At 47.9% G+C, this 22921-nt stretch overlaps 1 non-coding gene across 1 annotated transcript; it reads right to left on the bottom strand.

Annotated features, from left to right (window-relative positions):
• Window positions 1-788: 788 nt before the first annotated feature.
• On the bottom strand, window positions 789-859 carry TRNAG-GCC (transfer RNA glycine (anticodon GCC)). Its single transcript has one exon. It is a non-coding gene; the product is annotated as a tRNA-Gly (tRNA).
• Between the last annotated feature and the right edge of the window lie 22062 nt (window positions 860-22921).

Here is a 22921-nt window from a genome sequence, read left to right as displayed (position 1 = left end):
GTTATTCGAAATAGGATAGGAACGTGATAATAAATGAGCAGGTTGAAATATAGTAAACCCTTTACATAATATATGAAAAGTAAATAGAAAACACCATTTCCCTGACCGGTGTTGTATGATTTCCTGTATCCCCATGGCAGCATGAGGGGGTAGTGTTCGGCAATCATCGGAGCCACGCCCACCCACCCAGTATCCCACCCTCAGAGCTACCAGGTGGGCGTGGCTTCAGGGCCTTCACTCCGTCATGGGGAGCCGAATATCATACTGTATACTTCCCGTGTTAGGGGGTCCCACCATGTGTCGTAGAGAAGGGCACGCAACAGTATGCGGCGCAAGCTATGTGACGCGCCCATACCCCCAATTTGAAATACTGGGTAGAGTTACATATTTCACACTACGGTGGGAGAGTGATAGCTACCTAGCATTCGCTCAGTTGTACATTTGCGCATGGACTCGCGTGGGGACTGCGCATGTTGTTATTTTAAACGGTATACAGACTACAGTCAAAATAAGGAAAGTTGTATAGTGTATAAAGGGTTTTAAAAAAAAGCCGAGACAGCAGATGGGGGCTTATTATACAATGAATTAGTTGGAGACGTGGCCGAACTGATGAACTGAATATTTCCACATACTGACACCAGGAGGCGGTGAGGACAGGGCATTTTCAATTAAAGAATCTCCAGTGGCATTCAACAAAAGGTAACCATTAATTCAACATGTACCTGAATTACGAAATTCACTGCCTATGTTGCATATGATTAAAAATTGTATTGAACAAAATGAGATGTTGCATTGGCCGGGAATCGAACCCGGGCCTCCCGCGTGGCAGGCGAGAATTCTACCACTGAACCACCAATGCTTCACGTATTGCCACTGCCTCATTTCATGATGTTCTATATGAACATATATCACGGAATCAGGTGCACGTCTGTGTTTTTAGTAAAATATTATCAAAACCCATTAAAACTTGATTTCACTCGTGTGTCTTTAGTAGCACATTACAACCCACTACAACTCATCAAGTTCCAATGTTGTGTTGTATTCCTGTTGTCTTCTTTTCCTGGTGGTCATCCTATGCTTGATGGAATGTTGGTGAATGGGTGATGGACAACTTGGGAGAATGTTGATGCATGAATGTGGCAGAGTGTTCCATGTGTGACAGTTGGGCCTGAGCTGGATATGTGCGAGGATGGCGGTGGGTGTGTCCCTGTATCAGCCCCAAACTTGTCCCACTGTAAATACTATGCGCGTAACTGGATCTGTATAATGCCACAGCTGGACTGTGTTTTAGCAACAGCCTAGCCATCTTTATATCATAACAGCCAATCATAACATTTGTTATGGCATAATTAACATTTATATATCTGATTCCAACACCAAAAGCACGAGCAAGAACTTCAGGAGCCTCTCTTATGGGTAAAGGGAGAGGTGGGCTGTAGCATCGTTGCATGTCATGGGGCACAGTTAGTCACACAACTCTGTCATGATGCAGGGGGCTGGCAGGGTAAGTTCTTCCTTCAGCATGTGCTATTGGGAAGGGCAGTCAACCAGGGTCAGACTGGGACAAGAAATAGATCCGGACAGCCAAGAAAAACTGGCCATCCCCTTGCGTCAAAAAAAGTGGCTTACCCCTTGCCTCACGACCCTTCACCTCTGATGACATCACTGATGACACACAAATCGCAGCAGTGAGCGCTCAACCCACTGAGCTATCATATCCGCTATAGCGAAATGAGCAATTATTCTGTAGTGGATACCATAAAACTGGTAACTGAGATTTAACAGAAGACCAGTTCAGTTAATCTGCAAGTCTGGTGCAAAGTTGGCCGCATGACAGGCCTGCGTTCATCTACTTTCAGGCTTTAGAGGTTGGAAAAATAGGGAAAGCAGCGCACTCAAAGGACATCCCAACCTCTAAGCACTCATTACCTAATACTTTATGAGGTAATGAGTGCTCAGAGTATGCAAACAAACATCCTGAACAGTATGCCAGGGAGATGGGAAAGATAGACACATAACAACAAAGCATTCATTGTGGCACAATGAAGTCAATGGCCACTTGATGTGCTATGGTCAAATATTTCTACACTGTACAGAAGCTTTTAGGCACAAGGATTTTGTCACGTGACCGAGGACACCGCGATGGAATGTTGTGTGATGATGGTAACAGAGACAACAGGAGAAAAAAAAACATTCTTAAAAAAAAAATGTTTTCTCTAAACCGGCCCAGGCATGGGCAGAAACTGGCCCCCAGGGATTACACATGATTTCGGCCCGGCCACGGGCCGAATGGCCGATGGGCCAATCCATCCCTGCAGTCAACAATATTTAACATACATTTTGTTAAGCTCCCTGGTCACCCTTGGCTTGGTACACTGTGCACATGATCACACACTACTGCAAGATACTGGTATGGGATGTCCTATATCATGGATGCAACACCATTGGGTTAATGAGGCACCAGCCCCCTTCCTGAAATGTTGGGCTATTCGTATGGGGATGAAATGCAAACTAGTGAGAGTCTCCGTAATTACTTTCCCTTTGTCCTCAGCAGTGCTGGTCTTCGGCATGCATTGTCAGCCAACAAGCACTGCAATGGGGCATTTCCAACTGAAAGCCCCCCCCTTACAGCGACAACTATCAATTCTGTATCTGCTTCCAAGCCGAATCTATGTGATTACTGCACCCCAATTACGGCGACCCCCTAAATGTTGACTTTTTTTATTTCAACCTTATTTTCAACCCATATATATGCGGGGAGTGAGCCCTGCAGTCCCCCTACATGTATTAAATACTATACACATCCCCCACATATATATGGGGTGTAAAGGGGGTAAACATTTGAAAAATAATTGACATTTTAGGGGTTGCAGCAATTGTGGTCGCAGTAATTGTATAATCCCAGGACAAAGAGCCTGATTTACGAACACGTTTTTCAATGGGGGAAAATCGCTTTGTAAATCAGGCCCAGTGTGTGTAAAACAGAAAAGCTACCTTTTAAGGATTAGCTTATACCCATGATGTTCACTGGCTTGACATACAAAGAAAGGGGTTGCGTTTATGTGTATAACTCAAATGTTCCTAACAACATGTATTACAGCGAGCTGGACGTTTATGACCTAAACCAGGTGACCATTTGTACACAATTTATTTTAGAATGTTTCTTATGACGAAGCATGAAAAGCATGTGTATATATGTAGAAGTTTTACGCATGCCTTTTTGCCGATACATATTTTCATTTATTTGTATGTCGAAGAAGGGGCATGAAACAAAATGGCCTTTTCTGCATCCTCCATCCTCTTTGTCATACAAAGTCACAGGCATTTACACCAGCATGATATTTTCATGGTAGCGCAAATGCTTTGGATTCCTATGGCATCTGACCGCTTTTCACAGTCTGACGTTGTTTCCAGAAGTAAATTACTATATGGTAGATTTACACTTGGGTGAGTCACAAGTATGTGTGCGTATATACTGCACTTATTGATACAAAGTGCTATCAATAAGTACCCAGCATAATATATATATATATATATATATATATATATATATATGGAAATGAAAGCAAACACGGACCGCATGGTCCTGTCTCTTTAGAAGCTGCACTCCCATCAAAAAACGAAATCCAGAAATATCCTGCAACAATTGCTTGCCCAAAGATCCAATCAGGGAAAAACATCAGCGAACGACTGCACAGCAACAGTTTGCTTTTTTTTTTAAAAAGTTAACATTTTAATTCAGTAATCTTTGCAATGGAAAATGGCTTCCCAGTGGCAGGGAGGCTAGCTAACGTGTTTCGCCACACAGCTGTGGCTTGTTCATATATATGTTTCAAATACGAACGGCATCAGAAGAAACTGTTCAGGCAAGCAGCACTCCACGTACAAAAGTGTTCCAAATGACGTAATAATCACGGACAACCAACAGCAAGCACTGCAACGCCGGTTGGATGTTATGAAACAATCTTTATTTTTCATTTGCAGCAGTTAAAAAATCCATTAAATTCTCCCAGTGAGAGTTTTCTTGCCAGTACCCAGCATATATATATATATATATATATATATACATAAATATATATATATTTCAAAAGCAAACAGCAAGCTCCATGCTGTTTTAGAGAGCAGCACTCCCAGTTCGTGGATTTTACAAAAAAGCATTCCGTGGAAAAACAGCCAAAAACTTGCCAAGGTTGGATTTTTCAAACAGCCTTTATTTCATCATGGCAAGTTAAAAGAAGAAAAGTACCAGTTTCCCAGAAGTATGTGTTCCCAGAAGTATGTGTGCCAGCAGGCAGCCTGGCGCGTTTCGCCACAGACTTGTGGCTTGATCACAGTGACTCCACAAAGTGCATCTAAGTTTTTAAAGAGATAGAAAGGACACCAAACATTAGTGAACACTGAGAACGTGACTAACATTTTTCGTGCAAAGTGCTGCCAATTTGCTTTGGGCTAGTTAGGAATTGAATGTGCATTTTACTGCTTTTTTCTAAAACATGAATAAAAGCATTTAATCTGCGCTTTCAAAATGTTACTGTTGACATTAGCCTAATTCAATACAATTATTAAAAGGCTTGTCATAGCAAAAAACATTAAGTAAAGTGCATAGTGCATGTGTTGACAATTTGCCGCGTTTTAGGCGAAAGCATGCTGGGTACTTACTAATAGCACTTTCTATCATTTTTTTAAAGGTTTTCCCTGAGACAGGTCTCGAAGTATAAGCGTTTCTGCACTCATGGTTGAGCGTTCGCTTTTTAGTGGCCCTGAAAAAGACTTTTCAGTGAAACTAGCATTCCTGGGCCGTGGAGTGACTCATGGTGTTTTTCTGTTAACGCAAGTACCATGTGGGCTTCTAGTTGGGCCTTTACTAAATATACATGTATGTTTAGCAGTTATTTGAGATGGCGTGTGACCTGTTTAGGCCATAAACTAAACACACTTCTGTGTACATAGGGTACTGGAGATGGCATACGGGCTGTTCATATCACTAGTATTTATGTTGGCTCTGCGGATGCCATAATTCCTTTTGCTTCTCCAGTGGTTTGCAAACACATTCGTAGCATTTTGCAGAGAATAGGTGAACTGTCAATCTTGACATCTCTCCATTCACAGCGGATTGTCATTGGCCCTCATTACGACCCTGGCGGAAATCGAAAAACGATGGCGGAAATGCAATACCGCCATCGAATAGCGCTCGGTGCGACTATGACCCGTCACCGCAAAGTACGAAGCCATTAGCGACACCGTAGTGAACGCCAACGCTAACTGCACCAAGCACGCGCGCGCGCGCCATGCCAAACCGCAAACACCACCATGGCGCAAGGGTACGCCAATTCCGACCCTAGCGGACATGTACCTAACGCCATCAGGCATGGCGTAATGTACCATTCCGCCATGGCGAGAAGTACGGCATCGCGAATCAACCGTAAACGGCCCCACTGAGTGCCTGTACACCGCTCCCTGCCCACAAAGTACAACTCCCCGTAGGTGCAATGAAGTCACAATGCAACCATTGAAATGTACAAGTCACCCATGCATGGCAACGAACAAAAGAAACACAAGAGGGGCCAATGGGAGCTGCAGGGCACAGATGGCACGAATACAGAAGCCATCCCAATGGACATGACCACAGTCCCCCACCAAGAAACGCATGCTAACACAGGCACCTGAGACCAGCAATATTCCGAAAATCACATCATTCCACCAGTCCACCTGGCTGACCGGCATCTGTTACACAAAACCCAATCCCCCGCCCCTGAGCATGACAACATTCAAACAGTCATATTGGCAGCCCCCATCCCTGACCTCACTGGGCTTCGTAGGCAAACGCGCCCAGCACAGTACCACGCAACTAAACCCCGAAGCTGGAACCCAATGCAGATCTCCTCACAACACATCGCCCCCCAAATCGGCATATGCCACATCACTTGCAAAGAAAAACGCTACACGGGCCAAATCAGAATAGAAATTTTATATACATCAAAGTCACCAAGCCCATACAGCCATCAGGCCATGAACTCCAAAACACTAATCACCATCGTGGGCTGCATCCGCAAGAAATGACCAGCCACTACCTGTGTGTCGGCCTGTTCCCCCATGGTACGCAGAGCCACATTCACGTACGAAAAGGCAACATGGAAGCGCACAGAACCGCAGGGCCGTCCCAATGGGGAGGCACTAGTCCAGCTGAAAGGCCGAAATGTTGCTCCGAGCCACCAGTACTGCGTAAGGGCATGTGGGCCATTGGCGATCGTCCCATAAGATCGTAATGCTGCTCCACTGATTAACACGAAGCAGCAGGTGTCGGGAGTAAACCCCATCTGCAGGAGTGGCATACAGATGGCAGTGGCAAAAGGGGAGGAGATACCTGTCAACCAAAAGAAAAGAAAAAGAACAGAATGGCCATCAGAACTACATTCCAACAACTCACTTCAATGATCACACGAAATCCACAGCCATATGCATGCTAGCCCACTCAAAAGGATCATCACCACCCCAAAACCACTTGCGACTCATAACCATCTATATCGAGGTGCAAACACCATCACAAACGAGTGTACCTGTGCATGCGTCTGTCAAAACAGATTCCATCAGATGGGAATGTTAACGTGCATGGACACAAGTGTCTGAGTGCGCCTCGAGACAGGGAGGGCTCAACAAGGCCAGATAGACGATGGTCCCACTATGGCAGCCCTGCATCACATAGCGTAGGGGAGGCGGAAAGATCCCAAGAAGCCCTGTACATGGCAAACTCTGTATCAAATCACCTGCCCATGCATCCATTCATCATTCCCCCATCCCGGGATCAAAACGCCTGAATATTTACTCACATGACATTAGAAACATCCATTGAGTCTGTGCGTTATGCAGCCTGCTAAATCCACAGTGCCCCAGGCCGTAATTCCAGTGTTGTGAAGTAACATGTATCTGGGAACGGCCGGCCTCATCGCCCACGTAGCTATTGCGCATCCCAAACTATTCATATCAATCATTGCTCCCTCGCCATGGGCCCTGTCTCAAGGACACTGAACAATAGAACGTTATATTTGCAGTCAGACCTGTGGGCATCTCCTCGCCGCTAGCTGGAAACCGAAAGCGCCGCCCTTCGAATTCCTCATTTGCAACATCACGTCGAAAAGGCATCTGTGGCCGTTTGAAATCACTAATTATTCCATCGAGTGCGGCTGTGTGTGAAAATGGCAACTGCCTTCACCCACAAATGGGACGCCCCGCCCGTCGTTGCAACTCGGTACAGTGATGCATGAGGGCCCACCGTTACTCGAGTACTACGTTCCACTGACCCTTCACAAGTCTGTTCGCGACTGCACAGATAGTATGCGAAACAATGGGACCACAGCAGAATGAACATATCAACCAATCTTACACGGCCATCGGGTACAAATACATGATTGCAATAGCAAGATACCATTCCCCGAATTGCAGCGTTGTGCGCGGGACGTGCTCGGCCAAAGGGGAGAGCAGTTTGCACAGGTGGAATTAATCACCACAGGTGGAGGCCATACAGCCTGAAAACACATAAATTGCACAGCCAGCCTCCTCCCACAACCACACCGAAATGCTACCGGCAGGACTCGCGATGTTGGCCCTGGGGGACCTGATAGCACTGCAAGTGCTCCGACTCCAAGAAGAAGACGAACACCATCTACAACCAGCCGCACGGAGGAGACGCAGGAGGAGGAGGAGGCCAAGGCAGGGCCAGCAAGGGCCGCCAGCACAGCCACTACCACCACGCAGGCAGCCCGCAATCCCACGCCTCCGAGCACATCCATTCAACCTCACTGATGAGCAGATCCACACCCTCTACCGTTTGGACCGGGACACCATAGCCGCCATTGTGGACATGACACAGGCTGACCTTGTCAGCATGATTGATAGCCCAACCGCCATCCCACCCCTACTGAAGGTGGTGTCTGTACTCCACTTCCTGGCCACAGGCACATACCAGCACACAGTCGGACAGTTGCATGGCATTTCTCAGCCACTGTTCTCACGGACACTATTGCAAGTGCTCGATGCCCTCCTGCAGCACGCAGACGACTACATCTCTCTGCCACGCTCGGAGCAGGAAATTACCAACACAAAAGTGGGATTCCATGCACTTGCCGGCATACCGGGTTGCATTGGTGCCATCGACTGCACCCATGTTGAATTGGTCGTCCCACATACCATGGAGGCCCAGTACCGCAACCGGAAACAATTTCATTCCCTGAATGTACAAATGGTGTGTGACTCCAACAGGATCATTACACATTGTTGTGCCCGATTCCCTGGATCAACCCATGATTCTATGGTCTTGAGGAACTCTACAATACCACGCTACATGGAGCGACACGCAGGGAACAGATCCTGGCTACTCGGTGAGTCTCATTACATGCATGATGATGTGGGGTATGTGAATTGGCAATGACCTGGCAGGAAGGGGCGGGGTGTGCGTACGTATCAATGGCATTCCACATCATACGTTTCTCGTCCACATACAGGTGATGCTGGATATCCACTGAAGAGATGGCTCCTCACACCAGTCCGGAACCCACAGGACCAGCATGAGGAGGACTACAACCATGCCCACTCACGTACCCGTGTAGTCATAGAACAGGCATTCGGCCTACTGAAGACTCGTTTCCGCTGCCTCAGCAGGTCTGGCGGGGCACTCCTGTACCGCCATGAGAAGGTTGCAAAGATGGTGATGGCATGTGTCATGCTCCACAACATGTGCGTACGTAGAAATGTGCCCATGCCCCCTGACGCAGAACTGCAAGCACCTGATGATGGTCATGATGAGGGTGGGGATGTGGCAGCACCTCATGGAGTCTGCGAGGCACCGGAGGCCCGTGACATTCGTCAGCATCTCATTGATGTATGCTTCTAGCACTCACGCCTGGTGGCTGATACATGGACACGGGACTCGTGGCACTGCGTGTGTCTGGGACATGCACAATATGGACTGTACGCCTATGATGGCCTAGTACACAAAGATCAATGTCCACACATCTCATTGGTTGATCGTGCACTTTTTATGGCATATGTGATATCATGTTGAACACCCTATCGACCCGCCACCCAAGTGAGCCCAACACACCCCCTCCACCCTCCTACCTCCCCCCCGAACACCAGTGTCCAAAGATGCTCATTGTCAGTGGGCTGTCGCTATTGCAAGCCCCCTCTGCGGGTATCAGGGGCACCCCTGCCTGTGGAGCGCAGGTTCCTTCCAGATCTACGTTGGGGGCTGCCCTGGACGGAACTTGCAACGGATGATGTGTCTGCCTGCTCACGTCCATGCATGTCCCTAAGGGTTTGCGAGAGCTCAGTGAGCACACGGCGCACTGCGGCAAGTTCGGCACATACGTCTTTGGACGTCGCATGCAGTTCCCCCCTCAGGCTCTCGGTGCTTCTCTCCATTTGGACTCTCAGGCTCTCGGTGCTACTCTCCATTTGGACTCTCAGGCTCTCGGTGCTACTCTCCATTTGGACTCTCAGGCTCTCGGTGCTACTCTCCATTTGTGCCCTTAGCGTCTCTGTACCTCTCTCCATTTCTGCCCTAAGTGTCTCAGTTGATGTTTCTATGTCTGCCTTAGTGCCCCCACATTCATCGGCATGGTCCTTGAGGAGTGTGGCCATTTGCTGCTGTTGTACGATTAACTTGTCGAGGGACTGTTGCCTCTGCTGGGCCATGGCCATTTGCAGGGGTGTCACAGAGGGGCTGTTGTCCTCATGTTGCCTTGCCACAGGGCTTGTGGGGGATGGCCAGTCGTCGTCTTGTGGCTGCACCTGCGTGGTATCCTCATGTTGTACGGGATGGGACAGACAGGGGGATTGGGACAGGTCATGGATGGATCTGACTTCGACATCCCCGTTTTCTGTGTCCGAGCATGCTGCCATCAATGGGGTGTCACCTATGGTGCTGCTGCCACCAGAGGCAGTGCCTTCTGTGGCATCCATTGGGGGGACCTGTGGTGGTGGTGTTGTGGCCATGCTGGCTGCTGGGGTGCCTGTTGATGTTCCCTCCTCTGTGCTGCCACCTGATTTGTGCTGCTGCCGTGTCTTGATGCGTGCAGCAGAGGTGGAGGGTCTCTGGCCGTTGGTCTTGGCCCTCTTTGCAGGTGTGCTGGTAGGGGTGTCCTGTAGCTCGTCGTTTGGATCGGACCCTGTGGTGGAGTAAAGGAGGGCGAGGGTTATTGATGGGTCTGTGGGAATTGGAATGGCATTGTATCACATGCTTTGGGGTGGTACCTGAGGGTGATTTGGGTCGGGGCCTTGGAGGTGCTTTCATTTGTGTGTGGAGTGAGGGTGCAGTTGTTTGGCAGCCTGCAGTTTGGGTGTGCCTGCTGCACGTGTAGTGCGTGTATTAGGGGTTTTTAATTATTTATGTATTTATTGTGGGTTTTAACGTGCGCTATCAGGCCGATGTGTGTGGACGTTCTCCTGGACATGTGTTTCTGTTGCACTATGTGGACGCATGGTACTTCACATGGATGGACTGTGTGGATTTGGCATTGTTTTATCTGGCCCACCTACCTGATTCTTCGGATGTCTGCACTCCTTTCTCCATCCCTCCGACTCCCTCTATGCTCTCCATTCCGATGGTGGAGGCACAGATTTCTTCCCAGGGGGTCAACTTGATGGGTGATTCAGGACCTCCCCCGGTGGCTGTGGCAATGTTGCGGTTGGCAGAGAGTATGCTGCGGACGCGTATCCGCAGGTCGTCCCATCGCTTGCGGCATTGCTGTGGGGTGCGGGGTGCGGTCCCCACCGCACTTACCCGCTGTGCCACAAGAGCCCATATGGTCTTCTTGTTTGCAAGTGCCGTTCTGGTCATTTGCGTGGAGAAGACGACGGCAGCATTCTCCTGGAGGGTCTCTGTTAGCACGGTGAGTTCCTCACGGGAGAAGTGGACCTGCCGCTTGCGGTCGCACGCTTTCTTCGCTACTTTTCCCATTTTTCTTGGTTTCGCTAGGGTGGGTGACGGGTTGGGGTGTGTTTCAGGGTAGTGATTTTAGTGGTTGTGTGGTTTTAGTGTTTTTATAGGTGTACGCCGGGATGTTTCCCGTTCCGGGCCCATGTTTTAACTTCCGTTTCCGTATATTTCCGGTCACTGTACTTTCCGGTAGGCGCACACTGCGGTGACCGCTAAGAGGGGTGGCGGTATTGCACCTAGGGCGCCGTACGGCGGCGGTGTGGGCCGTTTTGGGGTCATTTCCGCCATCGCGGACTTTGCACTTCCGCCGTGGCGTGGTGCTCGTGCCCGATGGGTCGGAATGGGCTGCACTTTGCTCCTTCGTGCAATGGCGGAAACGCTATTTACGCTGTGGCGCTCCGGTCAGTCACTTTCCGCCAGGGTCGTAATGAGGGCCATTGTGATTTATTTCGTGTCATTGGGCCTCATTACGACCCAGGCGGTAAGTTACCGCCTGGGCCGTGACTTTACCACCATGGCGTAAACTACGTTTACGCCATGGTGGTTGGCGGACTTACCGCCCCATTCCGAGGTCGGCGGGGCGGTAAGTCCCCAATCCCCATTTACCCTTCCCCATTCCCATTTTTGCCCCATAGGGCATAATGGGAGTGGGGAAGGCGTTAATTACGCCACCGTAAATTACGGTGGCGTAATTAACTCCATGGTCCCTTAGCGCCATGGATTTTAACACCTGCTAAAAGCAGGTGTTAAAAGCACCATGGCGCTAGGGGACCTCTTAATTGGCGGTAAGGGGTCGGCGCAGCTAACGCTGGCGTTAACCCCTTACCGCGTGTGTTACTGTTTGATGTATGTATTCATTCAACGTTGTAAAATACTAAGACACGCTCATATGTCTTAGTGTTTCATTGATTACATGCAGGTTCTTCTGTTTTTTACATAGATTGCTACATTTTTATATGGTCCTGTGATTTATCACAGTGAACTCCATAATGTTTGATACATGGGCAGCGCCAGGCTTGGGCTTGGTAGGCCTGTCGCCCTCCCACTTTGATCTAGTGGTCAAGACTATGCTGTGAGGCCCAGTCCGGGCTCAGCTGGTAAAAAGCCGTCACATTTATCACCTCGGAGAGCAGTTTATTTACTTACTTTTAAACTTGAAAAGTAAGTAAATATACTGCTCTTGAAAGTGAGAAAATAGTATTTTACCGTGACTGCAGCCTTGCAAAAGCCTGCCCAGGGGATGATATCAAAAAACCCCTTTTGTGGAAGCTAAATGCTTAACTGCTGGGCTCAAACTTGAGTTGGCCCATCCCTCCCCTGATTAGCATTCCTTTGTTTAACTGAATAGCCTGTGATATGCAGAGGTTCAGGCAGGGAAGGGCCTGAGAGGGTACAGAGGGAAACAGGTAAAATGGGGAAAAAGCGTCTGTGTGTGAGGAAGTATCTAAGGGCATAGCTCTCAACTCACCCGCTTTTGGCGTGTCACCCGCCTTCAAAGCAGACGAATCACCCGCCAAGTCCCTCATACGCCCATTCACTTCAATGGGCCTCTCACCCGCCAAAAAGAAAATCGGGTGTTTTCACCCGCCTAGGTGACAAAAAAGGTTGGGAGCTATGCTAAGTGCATGCACATAAACAAATGTTGGTGCTCATTTATTGCCCTCAGAAGGATGAATGGACCTTGCTAGGAGTTGAACCTGTGACATGCTGATCACACACAGATTGTAGCAGCATGGACTCAACCAGCTGAGCTATTGTACCAGCTAACCAGCAAAGGCATATTTTCTTACCGTATGTTAGAAAATGCTCGGGTACATTGTTGATGACTTGGCATCCAATGGGCTTTTTTCATGTCTTACCCAACAAAACTGATTGTAAACTGTGACTTTTTACCTAATGTATCACAGAAAGTGCACTGTAGAATTCACCATTTCAACCCCTTATTTATCATTTTTCTCTGGTTTGATATATGTTTATGTGTATCAAAGTATCCTTTTGGTAAAAGGGTTTCATACACGATTTGGTTAGGTACTTTTTTAATTTCAACTGGCAGGTGGCATTTTGTATATTACTTATAACTGCGCTCTATTGTGTCTCCTCAATAGGATGTAAAATAACCTGTATATACTAGTAAGGAGAATGTGTGTGTTGTGCACTCTGGGCTGTAGCATAGCCAGTGGTCAGAGTGAGCGGGAATGGTGGGGGGGGGGCAGTGTTACACTACTTTCATATTTTACTGTTAGCAGCTCCACTACCTTTTGCAACCATTTTCACCATTTAACAACTGTTCCTTGTGAAGTTAAAGCACACTTCTCCAATTTATCACTGGATATCACTGGATATCACTTACAGCTCAAGTGAAAGCTGTTTCAACTCAACTGGCTTTCAACCAGCATGACTGCACACCTTGAAACATGTGTTGCACGTTGCTCCCTTTCTTCCTACTCTGTCCGACACCAGTCACAGTTCCACTACTTTTTGGGTACACTTCTACCACTGAGCACAGCAGGAATGTTGCTGCTAGGGCTGTGACCAGGTACAGGCCAGTTTCCAAGGTCCCTGTTTCACAGCAGGCCCACGATAACACCGCCTCAGCTGAAACAACTGAGTATCAAATGCAGAGGAGAACAGTAGATTGGAAATGAGCAGTCCAGACAATTCTATTAAACAAGTAAATACAACTTTCCTAAACACCTAAAGGATTGATGAAATAATTAGCCAGAACACAAAAATACCTGACCCTTTCTTAACCCTGTACACCCCCGCTAGAACTCAGCAAGTGCCCATCATAACACTTTTATGGCAGAAATAACTTTTTCCATTTCTGACTCCAACATCAAAATACCCGGACGTAAAGGGGTGCGGACCATAACATCGTATGTCATTGGTGTCAGTCCCTATACTATGTCATAATGGGGTTGGGGGTGCAGAGCATGGGCTCCCTTCACAATGTGCCGTGGGGGAGGGCACTCGTCAGTGTTTCACCAAGTTGGGGGTGCTGAGAAAACCTCACAAAGGTTGCGTATACTTTACACAAGACCACACAGTGCGGCGAGAGAGTGGTATGGGGTGTGCTGTGTCACTGCTCACCCAACAGTGGGATGGGGCGACCACATTTAAAACGTAAAAAACGGGACAGGGCAACTAAAATAAAATTCGGACTAACTCTTGAAAGTGGCTGTCAAGGCACTCCACTTCAGTAGCGTTTGGATGAGAAGGGGTTTAAGTGTTACTGTTCAAAGAAACACATATTATAACTAACTAATCAAAGTTGTAAAATGCTGCATTTCTTCTGTGCATTCCTGCCTGCCAGCTATCAAGACCTCCTAGAAAAAAACCAGGACCACTGGAGTTTCCAATTGGAACATAATCTTGAGAAAGCGGTCGAGAGCACCAAATACCTGGACAGTCCTGGCAAACCCGGTGTTGTATCGCCATGGCAGCATGAGGGAGGCAGTGTTCGGCAATCTTCGGAGCCACGCTCACCGAATAGCCCACCCTCAGAGCTACCAGGTGGGCGTGGCTTCAGGGCCTTCACTCTGTCATGGGAAGCCGGATATCATATTGTATGGTATAATATAGGGCTTCCCATGTTAGAGTGAGGGAACTGGTGGCTGCTTTCTCTATGCATGCCGTTGTAAGTTTCAGGGCCACACAATGTGTGCGGTTCTTGTCCCAGGGCTAATGGTGGGAGGGGGTCTTGGACGGAGACAGGTGCACTACCTGCACTACAAGCCCGTTGCTCTGCCAACGTGAACATTAAACTGCATATATCAGCACACAGATCTGAGTCTGCTTACTATGAAACTGTTTAAATTAAGAATTGCCTCTAAGAGTTGGACCAGACATTGCGAGCAAAGGTGCCAGGAATAACCCTTCAAAAAACAGGCCCTATAACATTACGTCTGGACGTTATACCTTTTACTTAAACTCTGCAAGCTAGTCTTGGAGGAAAGATGGGGGAACCAAGCAAGCTCTGCAACAACACAATTTACTGCCAAACGTCCACATCCAGGTTAATGGAAGAGTTGTATTTAGCTCAGTTTGTACATGTGTATTTATAAACCAGTAATTAACATATCGTTTTATGTTAACAGGACTCTGCGGCTGGATAGCCCTGGTGCGTAGCTGCCAGGTTCTTCCCAGCCATGTTTGCTGTATACTTTGCTAGTAAGCAATAAGGACAGCACATTAGCAGAGAATCAGGGATGGCGACATGGCCTTTCAACTCTTTCAAATGAAAGGGGCCTCGAGTCTCAGGGGCCCCACAGCAACAGTCCCCATATTGCCACTCAGCAGTGCAATAACACTGCAGTATATTCCTTTATATATTGCTCACTTTCTGGGTTTTGCAGTATGCGCTTTGCAGTGCTCGCCTTACAAGCAGCTGCTGGAGCCCGTCCTGCCATCACTTCCATTGACGAAAACAGAAATATTATCATCTACTTTCAACACTGTTTCCTCCACGTCAGCCACTTTCTTATGAAGAAGGATCATTCACAACTATTCAGCGGTCATTCAGTGTTTCAGCTCCCTGCTGGCTCGTGATAATTGGCGGCTATTAACCTTATCTTTATCTCCATTATAATGTATGCCTTCCTCCCCACAGGAGCCTCAGATTGCTTTCTGCTCTAAACAAGGGGAGCCCCCAAACATCATGTTGAAATTGTCCCCCACACATCTTCACCCGCGCCTGTAGAGAATATTCCATTATATTTCGAGATGGCATTTTATCAGACCTATATGCACCACTACATCGATACAATGCTGCCCTGGCAAATCATGGCCCATACCGCAGTTCACAGCATTGAATACTATGCATATGTACCAGAGGTGCAGCATTCACCCACTTATAAGAACAGTACAAACAATTTTGATAGTGGGGGTGCAAGATATCATGGCTTGAATGAACCTACTATAATTCGCATCCTGTGCCTCCCTGGGGTTAATTCACACTAACACAAGTGGTCATCCTGTTTTATATTTACTCAGGTCCCAACCAATGTAGAGGCACCATCTATCCCCTCCCTGGACACCCCTATACCTTTCCTCCATTATGGGGGTGCAAGGTATCATGGCCTGAACGCACCAATGGCAATTCACATCCCTTACCTCCCTGGGGTTAATTTACACTGACACAAGTGGGCATCCTTTTTTATGTTTAATCTTGTGCCAACCAATGCAGAGACACTATTTAACCCCTCCTGGGACACCCCCATACCTTTTGATTGGGGGGTGCATGATATCATGGCCTGAATGCTCCTACAGTATTTCACATACCCTGTTTTTCTGGGGTTAACTCACACTCACACACGTGGTCACCCTGTTTTGTGTTTACTCTGGTCCTAACCAATGTAGAGGCACCATCTAACCACTCCCGGAACACCCCATACCTTTTGATTGTGGGGGGTGCAAGATATCATGGCCTGAACGCACCTATGGTAATTTACATCCCCTACCTCCCCGGGGTTAACTGATAATGACACAAGTGGTCATCCTGTTTTATGTTTACTCTGGTCCCAACCGATGTAAAGGCACCATCTAGCCCCTCCCTGGACACCTCCATACCTTTTGATTGTGGGGGTGCAAGATATCAAGCTCTGAACGCACTGATGGTAATTCTCATCCCTATCTCCCGTGGGTTATCTCACAATGACACACGTGGTCATCCTGTTTTATGTTTAATCTGGTGCCAACCAATTTAGAGGCATCATCTAACCCCTCCCTGGACACCCCATACCTTTTGATTGTGGGGGTGCAAGATATCATGGTCTGATTGCACCTATGGTAATTCCCATCCCCTGTCTCCCGTGGGTTAACTCACAGTAACACAAGTGGTCATCCTGTTTTATGTTTAATCTGGTCCCAACCAATGTAGAGGCACCATATAGCTCCTCCCGGGACACCCCCATACCTTTTGATTGTCCAGGTGCAAGATATCATGGTCTGGACAAACCTACAGTAATTCACATCCCCTGTCTCCCTAGGGTTAACTCACAATGACGCAAGTGGTCATCCTGTTTTCTGTTTACTCTGGTCCCAACCAATGTAGATGCACCATCTAACCCCTCCCTGGGCACCTCTATACCTTTTGATTTTGGGGGGTGCAAGATATCATGGCCTGAACGCACCTATGGTAATTCGCATCCTCTACCTACCCGGGGTTAACTCACACTAACACAAGTGGTCATCCTGTTTAATATTTACTCGGGTCCCAACCAATGTAGAGGCTCCATCTATCTCCTCCAGGGACACCTCCATACCTTTTCATTGTGGGGGTGCATGATATCATGGCCTGAACGCACCCATGGTAATTTAAATACCCTGTTTTTCTGGGGTTAATTCACACTGACTCAAGTGGTCACCTGTTATATATTTAATATGGTACCAAATGTTGGAAGGGAACCATCTAGCCCCTCCCTGGATACCTCCATACCTGTCATGATTCCTGCCCCTCATGTCCCCAGCCCTCCAAGATGTCAGGCTGGAGCCAGGCCACAATCACCTACATGGCCCTCAAGGGCCTCTTCATCCCTCCAAAGACCCACTTGGAGTTAGACTTGGCGCTTGTGGCACCAGACTCACTCACTCCCATAGGATAACATTGGGGATAGGACTTGTAGTGCATTGATGGGGACAAAATGGATGCCCCCACATATTTCGGTTCCCATAACTGCATGTGCGGTCTAGTCTTTTGGGTGTGGTTCAGCCCCGAGGCACCTGGGATACCCAGAGACTATTTAAGCCACACCCAGGCTGAGAAACATGCTTTGCGTTTTCTGCACCTGCAGCTTGACACTCACCGTGTTCGGATCGGTCTCCAGTAGGCCTGCATCTTTCTTCTGCGCTCAGCTCCTGCAAGAACAAGAACACCATTAGGAACTGCCTTACCTTGTGGCACTTCTGCCCATCAGTCATCGCTCCTTCTGTTCGGCGGGCATCTTCGGCGGGGTCATTCCCATCCCGGCATGCCGCTTCCTAAGGAAAAGGGAAAAGAACAGAAAAAAGGCATTAGTAAGCATTCTGCAAATCTTCGCTTATTTTTAAATACTGTACGAGCTTCAAACGCTTACCTGAATCCCAGCCGCTCTGGGGGGAACTCTGTCCCTAGAACTCCTCATCCATCTGCAAGAGGGAAAAGACACTCCACGTTAGCATGGAAACATCTAGAGGCGCCGCATACCGCGCTTACCCACCGCATTTGTTCTTCATAACCGGCATCCACACTGAAAACGTTGCTGCACCTAAAAGACACAGAAGAATAACTCAGTTCAATGCAAATACGAAAGGGGTGCATCGCGCATCACGCTCTCACTCACCTTCAGCGCTACTCATCTCAGCAGCACGCCGCCATCCCCGGACGACGGCCATCATCTAAGGAAGGAAAGGAATGAAGTTAGAGAACTGTTCAAAAGACTCATTATACTTACCTGTCGGACTCTTGCCAGTGAAGTAACTAGGCAGCAACGAGCCCGCATCAATCAACGCGCCCCTGCGCTGAAGGCACGACGGAGAGCACACTATCCAAGAAAACAAGGTGAGCTGTGGATCAAAGGGAAGGGTTGGACCCCGGGGAAGAAGGGGTTCAAGCACACAGAGACAATAGGGAGTTAAACTCTACCAATCCTGTGTTTCAGGCCCAGTCTCCAGTCGAATAGCCTCCTGGGAAGGGTTTGAGGTCGTAAGAGGTCAGAACAGGCTGAGTGACATCACCGTGGATACTAGGTGAGCGTTACAATACCTTTTGATTGTGGGGGTGCAAGATATCATGTTCTGAACATACCTATGGTAATTCGTATCGCCTGCCTTCCCTTGGTTAATGTACACTGACACAAGTGGTCATCCTGTTTTCTATTTGCTCTGGTCCTAACCAATGTAGTGGCACCATCTAACCTCTCCAGGAACATCCCAATACCTTTTGATTGTGGGTGGTGCAATATATCATGGTCTGATTGCCCCTATGGTAATTCACATACCATGTTTTTCTGGGGTTAGCTTACACTGACACAAGTGGTCATCCTGTTTTATATTTACTCAGGTCCCAACTAATATATATCAGCAACATCTATCTCCTCCCTGGACACCCCCATACCTTTTCATTGTGGGGGTGCATGATATCATGGCCTGAACGCACCCCTGGTAATACACATACCCTGTTATTCTGGGGTTAACTGACACCAGTGGTCATCATGTTCTATGTTTACTCTGGTTCAAATGATGCAAGGACACCATCTAGCCCCTCCCTGGACACACCCATTCCTTTTGATTGTGGGGGTGCAAGATGTCATGGTCTGAACACACCTACGGTAATTCGCATCTCCTGTCTCCCTGGGGTTAAGTAACAGTGACACAAGTGGTCATCCTGTTTATGTTTAACCTGGTCCCAACCATGTAGAGGCACCATCTAACCCCTCCCTGGACACCCCATACCTTTTGATTGTGGGGAGTGCAATATATCATGTCCTGAATGCACCTATGGTAATTCGCATCACCTGTCTCCCGTGGGTTAACTCACAGTAACACAAGTGGTCATCCTGTTTTATGTTTAATCTGGTCCCAACCAATGTAGAGGCACCATATAGCTCTTCCCGGGATACCCCCATACCTTTTGATTGTCCAGGTGCAAGATATCATGGTCTAGACACACCTACAGTAATTCACATCCCCTGTCTCCCTGGGGTTAACTCGCAATGACACAAGTGGTCATCCTGTTTTCTGTTTACTCTGGTCCCAACCAATGTAGAGGCACCATCTAACCCCTCCCTGGGCACCTCCATACCTTTTGATTGTGGGGGGTGCAAGATATCATGGCCTGAACACACGTATGGTAATTCGCATCCTCTACCTCCCTGGGGTTAACTCACACTAACACAAGTGGTCATCCTGTTTAATATTTACTCGGGTCCCAACCAATGTATCAGAACCATCTATCTCCTCCCGGGACACCCCCATACCTTTTCATTGTGGGGGTGCATGATATCATGGCCTGAACGCACCCCTGGTAATTCAAATACCCTGTTTTTCTGGGGTTAATTCACACTGACACAAGTAGTCATCCTGTTATATATTTAATCTGGTCCCAAATGTTGTAAGGGAACCATCTAGCCCCTCCCTGGATACCGCCATACCTTTTGATTGTGGGGGTGCAAGATATCATGGTCTGAACATACCTATGGTAATTTGCATCGCCTGCCTTCGTGTGGTTAATGTACACCGACACAAGTGGTCATCCTGTTTTGTGTTTGATCCGGTACTAACCAATGTAGTGGCACCATCTAACCCCTCCAGGAACTTCCCAATACCTTTTGATTGTGGGGGGTGCAAGATATCATGGCCTGAATGCACATATGATACTTTGCATCCCCTGCCTCCCTGGGGTTAACTCACAATGACACAAGTGGCCATCCTGTTTTATGTTTACTCTGGTGCCAACTAATGTAGAGGCACCATCTAGCCCTTCCCAGGACACACCCATACCTTTTGATTGTGGAAGGTCCAAGATATCATGGCTTGATTGCACCTATGGTAATTTGCATCCCCTATTTCTTTTGGGGTAATTCACACTAACACAAGTGGTCATCCTGTTTTATATTTACTCAGGTCCCAACTAATTTATCAGCACCATATATCTCCTTCCTGGACACCCCCATACCTTTTCATTGTGGGGGTGCATATCCTGGCCTGAACGCACCTATGGTAATTCACATACTGTGTTTTTCTGGGATTTACTCACACTGATACAAGTGGTCATTCTGTTTTCTCTGATCCCACCCGATGTAAGGGCACCATCTATAGCCCCTCCCTGGATACCTCCATACCTTGTGATTGTGGGGGTGCAGGATATCATGGCCTGAACGCACCTATGGTAATTCGCATCCCCTGCCTCCCTGGGGTTAATTCACAAACAAACAAGTGGTAATCCTGTTTAATATTTATTCTGGTCCCAACAAATGTATATGCACCATCTAGCCCCTGCCAGAACACCCCCATACCTTTTCAAAGCAGGGATACAAGATATCATGGCCTGAACACACGTATGATAATTTCAATCGACTGCCTCTGTGGGTGTAATTCGTAGCAGCACAAGTGGTTTCCTGTTTTGTGTTTACTATGGTTCCAACCAATATAGAGGCACCAATATAGAGGCACCTTCTGGACACCCCCATACCGTTTGATTGTGAGGGTGCAAGATATCATGGCCTGAGCACACATATGGTAATTCACACCCCCTGTATTTCTGGGGGTAATTCACTCTAACACAAGTGGTCATCCTGTTTTAGATTTACTCTGGTTCCCCTTAAGCAATGTATATGCATCCTGTAGCCCCTTCCTAGATGCCCCAAAACCTTTTGATCAGTGGGATGTACAGGAGGTGGAACCAAGTGCTGAATAACATGCATGCACACTGTATTGGAGTGGTAACCAGTGACTGCAGAGGGAGCTGTGATTGTGAGTGTATGTGAGATGGAGTGGTAGTGTTGTGGTGTGCAGCAGCTAGTGTGGGGGTAGGTGAAGAGTGTGAATGTCAAAGGAGTAGAGAAAAGTGGAAATGAGAGGTGAGTGGTAGAGAGAGGGAGTAGTGAGTGGTAGAGAGGACAAAGGATAGGCAGAAGTTGTAGAGGGGCATATAAAGGGCGGAGACGGTCATAGGTGAAGGAGGGGAGTGTGAGAGATAAAAGAGCGAGCAGTGTGAGAAAATCGAATGGGCAAAGGAGGAAAGAGGTGGAAGGAGATAGGGGAAAGGGAGAGAGTAGGAGGAGAGAATGGAAAGTGTGGGTAGTAAGAGAAGGTGGGAGGGAGGTAAGACTTGAGAGAGGTAGAAGCCTAAAGTAGAGAGTAAGGAGGCATAAAATTAGTGAATGAGTGAGAGGGAGAGAGTACAGCTACCCAGTTCTATTTTAATGCAAAATTCATTTCAATGGTTTGCTTTTCTCCCACAGATTCCTCATCAGATAGATATCCATTCCAGTGTCAGCTGCTCATAAACTTTTCGACATGGGGCGTTAAAGAAACTCGACTCGGCCGTCGATCCCTCTTGACTAAATGCAGCGGTCGTCGACTCCAGATGTGACGTTGGTCGCCCTACGTATACCGTGTCAGTATGACCCTGTCCCACTCTTGCTCAGTTTCTTTTTTCCCACACGCTCAGCACGCTGCTCATCGGTACAACTCACTTTGTCTCAGAGAAATATTCTTTTCAACCCACACATTTTCATCTTATTCAATGCGGTTTTAACATTATGTCGGCTCCCAAGTTGTCAGGCTTCAAGCGGTGCAAGGACTGTTGTTCCAAGATGTCCATTACCGACCCACAAAATGTCTGCATGTGGTGATTCGGCATCAGTCACATCAATGAGGACTGCAGTTCTTGCATGAAGATGAACGTAAAATCAATGCGGAAGAGGGCTGCGAAACTTGTGTTAGGTTGACCCCCGTCTAATTCTCCGGCCTGCTGGACCGCCTGGTCATCGGAGCTCAAGACAGAGTGGCCCACTCCGGCAAAGGATGTTATGAACCATAAAGAGACAAAAAGCAATCACATTTGCGCAGTCATTCCTCATTATCCTCTTCCAATAAAAAATAAATGCCTTCATCAACAAATGTACGATTCTGGTTCCTCTGACGTACGCGTTAAGTCGGCTTTGGGGCCTACATCTAGGACCCAGTGGTAGATTTTTAAAGAGCAAATGTTCGACATGATTAAGAAAGCAGCTGCAGGTACAGGTGACTCCTCGAAGCAACACGCTCCATCGGCTCCAGTGGTGCCCGGCCCCAAGGAAACCGCGTCGGCACCTGAGCCCTCAGGCTCGGTGCCGACTGCCGGCAAGGCGCTGACGCATCTATCAGTGCCATCTAGTGCTATCTGCTATGGATCCGCCAGTGTCAATGTCTGACTGATCGTACATGCCTCAGTGCCGATCTGATTTTTTCGGCACCATGACGTTGAATTTCATTGACGATGATGTCCACAAGCCGTTTGACGTTGAT

Source organism: Ambystoma mexicanum, assembly GCF_040938575.1.
Source record: "Ambystoma mexicanum isolate Mex_15411 chromosome 12 unlocalized genomic scaffold, UKY_AmexF1_1 Mex_chr12_unloc.2, whole genome shotgun sequence".
In the NCBI taxonomy this organism is placed as follows: domain Eukaryota; kingdom Metazoa; phylum Chordata; class Amphibia; order Caudata; family Ambystomatidae; genus Ambystoma; species Ambystoma mexicanum.
Note: the sequence above shows the minus strand (reverse complement) of the source record. Positions and strands in the feature narration are given on the sequence as shown.